At 40.0% G+C, this 4,214-nt stretch overlaps 1 pseudogene; it reads right to left on the reverse strand.

Annotated features, from left to right (window-relative positions):
- Positions 1–3,659: 3,659 nt before the first annotated feature.
- On the reverse strand, positions 3,660–3,923 carry LOC102827477 (annotated as a pseudogene).
- Between the last annotated feature and the right edge of the window lie 291 nt (positions 3,924–4,214).

Consider the following 4,214-nt stretch of genomic DNA (forward strand, 5'->3'; position numbering starts at 1 on the left):
CCAGGCTGGTCTACATAGCCTTTCAAGTGGGAATGTGCCACCTCAGAAGGTGCTGGGTGGGACTCAGGACTCAGCCTACGGCCCCACATTGTGCAAATACTTAACAAGAAACCCATTTCCCTGACCTGTCTCTTTTCTTAGCTCATCGCTAGTCAACATAGTACAGATTTCATTAATCTTTATGCTCATTGTCTTTTTCCTTCCACTGGAATGTAAACTCCATGAGATTCTTGTCTGTCTTGCACTCTGGGACATCACTATCCCTCTACTTATGTAGAGTAGGGAGACATTCAATATTTGTTGAATCAACATATACATTCATTTTAAGGTTTCTTGTTGTAAAGTGACATCGAGTTGAGTTGGTTCTGGCTCAGCAACCCTGTGTAGGGTTTCCGAGGAGCAGCTGGTAGGTTTGAACTGCTGACCTTGTGGTTCACAGTCCAGTGCTGATCCTACAGTGCCACACCAGGAGTCCTAATTTTAGGCTTTAGAAATATTTAAATATGCATCTTAAAAATCTGAAGGTAATTATTCAAATGATAGAAATAATAGATTGTAATATTAATTTTAATAATAGATTGTAATAATAATTTTAAAAGATTGTTGTAAAGGTGGCATGGGGCCAGTTCAGATGCATAATGATCCTGGGCACAAACAAGAGACCAGAACACTGCCTGGTCCTGCGCCATCCTCACAATTGTTGTCATGCTTGAGTCCATTACTGCTGCCATGATGTCAGTCCATCTCGTTGGGGTCTTCCTCTTTTTTGCTGACCCTCCACTTTACTAAATATCTCTTGAGAAAAAGAGAATAAAATAAATTTAACCATTAAGAGATCAAAACAAAAACAGTAAAACATGTTCCTAATAAACAGACTAGCCAAACGAGATACAATAATAAAACCCAAACCAAGCCAAGTAGAAGGGAAAACGTGTCGGGAATTACAGTCCCTGTGAGTGACAAGCATTCAGACTGAATTTAAAAACTCAGGTTTGAGCTGTTTAAGAGGCCAAGATAAAATCACCTGATGTAGAAAGATTGAAAATAAATGATGCAGAAAGGATGAAAATAAAGGAAAGCAAAATTATCTACCTGGCAAATGCTAGTAAAGGGAAAACAGGAGTAGCAATGTTAAAATGCCAAAATAGAACACAAAGGGGAAAACATAAAGAAGGAAAAAAAAGACATGTCATGTTAATAGAAAGCCAACAAGAAGCTGGAAGAATCAGAAACTAATATACAACTTTTAGCATTATTTTGAAATATAAATATAGCAGCAGAAGAAACTGAAAATCTGCATTCATAGTGGAATATTTTAATGCCCCTTTCTTAGAAACTGACAGCTCAGTAGGCCAAAAAATGAGACTACATAGTATTTGAATCGCCTATTATATATATATTTTCTTGGGCTTTGGTTTACAATTGTGTGTGGTGCTGTAGGATAAGCACTGGACAAGTCAGTTTGAACCGAAACATCAGGCACCAAAGTGGCACAGCTGACCTCTGTCTCACAGTGGAGTGGCTCCCAACAACATGGTTACAAACTCTCGCAGAGCAGGGTCTGCACTTGGGATGTATGAGGGTGGGAGCTGGCGACACCTCTGTTCACCAAGGGAGCATGGAGAAAAAGAAGGAATTATGCCTTTCCCTTCACCTGTGCAGTTCTGTTCTGCCAGGCCAGCCACCTTCTGTCGCCAAAGCTGCTCACAAAAGTTCAAGATGGCTACCACGAGTCTAGCTGGCTGCTCAGCTGTCAGTCTCCCTCTCTCACTGTCCCTGCTCAGCTTCTCCTCCCAGGAAGCCCTCACTCCACTTCTGTTGTCAAAGGTTCCAGTATAACAGCAATAAACAAGCCACCTGGTAGTGTAGTGGTTATGAATTGTGCTGCGAACCACAAGGTCAGCAGTTCAAAACTACCAGCTGCTCGTGGGAAAAAGATGAGGCGTTCTGCTCCTGTAAAGATTCACAGCCTCGGAAACCCTGTTCAGGGTCCCTATGGGTAGGAACCAACTGGACAGCACTTAACAACAGTACGACAAACTGATAGACATGTGGTGCAAAGCAATGGCTAGTATAGGCAATTACGAAGAGGCAGAAAATAGATTAGAGGTTACTAAGGACTAAGAGAAGAGACCGGATTCATTGCCTAATGGGCACAGAGCTTCTGTTTGGGGTGATGAGAAAGTTTTGTAAGTAGGTGGTAGTGGTTTTACAACATTGTAAGTGTTGTTAATACCATTGATTTATACACTTCAACATGATTGAAAATACAATTTATAAGGTTTTCAGTTGGTAATCCATCAGAAGTAGTTTTACATAGTCTGTCTTAGTCTGGAAACTCTGCTGAAACCTGTCTGCCATGTGTGACCCTCCTGGTATTTTAAATAACAATATCATAGCTTCTAGCATCACAGTAACATGCAATAAAAAAATACTTGTTGTCAAGTGCCGTTGAGTCGATTCCGACCCATAGCGACCCTGTATAGGGTTTCCAAGGAGTAGCTGGTGAGCTTGAACTGCCAACCTTGCAGTTCAAGCGGCTTTGCAGTCTGGCGCATTAACCCACAGCGCCACACCAGGACTCCGTAATAGTTCCTGGTCTAAATAACTACTTGTGTGCTACTTAGCTTTGCTACTCAAAGTATGGTCCGTGGGCTAGCAGCATCATTATTACTTGGGAACTTGTTGAATAAGAGTTTTAACAGAATCCTTAAGTGATACCTATCACATTAAGGTGTGAGAAGTACTACTTCAGACAAACACAGTTCTGTTTGATTCACTGATTTGAAATTTACTGCCTACATCTTCAAAGATCATCTTCAGAAACCACATCAAATCTCAAAATGTCTGTGACTATTTTTTGACCATTTTTTAAAAAGGGAAATTGAGCCAGAGAATAAAAGGGTTTGGTGAGGGACTAAGAATAGGGACTGTCACATGGAGAATGTGCCTGCATTCATGTCCAGGTAGCAGCCACCGTTTTCCAGCTTGTTATATATAGAATTGGGATTACCACTGGACTCACATCGATCTTTTCATACCCTAGCTAAATAAATAGTTATACTGGGTTATTTTCACAAGATGATGCCCATCGGAAGCTGTTGAAGTTTCTTTAAAATAGGAGAGACTGATTTATATACGGAGATTTTTAAACCTTGACCCATGCCACCCTCCCTGACCTTTACTTATAAATTATGCAGTTTGGAATACGGCTGTTAGTTCAACTCCTTGCCAAGTGGAACTGAAACCTTCTCTCTTGTGTCTTGCTGTGATACGGGCTTCAAAATCAATACACAAATCCCCTTGTTGATATCAGACTCTCTCAATCCTTCCTTCTATGATTTTTTTAGAACAATTGCCTTATTGTTGATGCCATGGAGAGCTTGTTATTGTGTGCCAGTGAGTCGATTCTGATTCTTAGCAACTCTTAGAACTGCCCCAGAGTTATTTTCTGGCTATAATCTTCATGGGAGTAGGTTTCTAGGTCTTTCTCCCTTTAGGGGCTAATGGGTTCAAACAGTACTTATCAATCTAGGGCAGCTGTTTTGTACCCACTTTTTTTTTTTTTTTAAACCTTGGAGGCATTTTATTATAAAAAATCAGTTTTGTATACATAATAATCTAGGTATGCACTTAAAAAAATTCAGCATATATTGACTTCACTTTTTAGCTTGACCTTCTAGTAAACCTTTAGATTCATTGATTTTGGCTGCTATATATTGAGATTCTCCCTTGTCTGGGTGATTTAAGAGCATGATTCATGGATGAGCATCTCTTATTTTTCCTTTATTGGCACCCATGGTTAATGCTGCTTCCCGTTTTGTCATTTTGGGTTCAAATCCACCTCTGTAATATCCATCACTGAAGGCAGATTTTGGTAGACTTTGAAAAACTTGTTTTACTTGAGGTTCCATATGCTTCATGGCTTGCAAAACATAATAGCCATGGCTTCAGCTCGGCTACACTTCCTCCACCAGGTGCGCAACTCATTCCAGGCCAGAGGTAGCGGCCACCCCTGTACCCACTTATTTTAAAAAGTGATTTTTGTTTGTTTGCTTAATACATCTAAAAAGAATGCATATACAAAGAATTGAGACACGAGAAAGCATTGGTTTAACACTAATTATAAGAATTGGGATTTTGGGGAGGTGGGAAAAATTACCTAAACATTTTAAGAAATTAGAAACTGCATCCAAAATAAGCTGATAAAATCC

This window comes from Chrysochloris asiatica, unplaced genomic scaffold (genome assembly GCF_000296735.1).
Source record: "Chrysochloris asiatica unplaced genomic scaffold, ChrAsi1.0 scaffold00029, whole genome shotgun sequence".
Taxonomy (NCBI): domain Eukaryota; kingdom Metazoa; phylum Chordata; class Mammalia; order Afrosoricida; family Chrysochloridae; genus Chrysochloris; species Chrysochloris asiatica.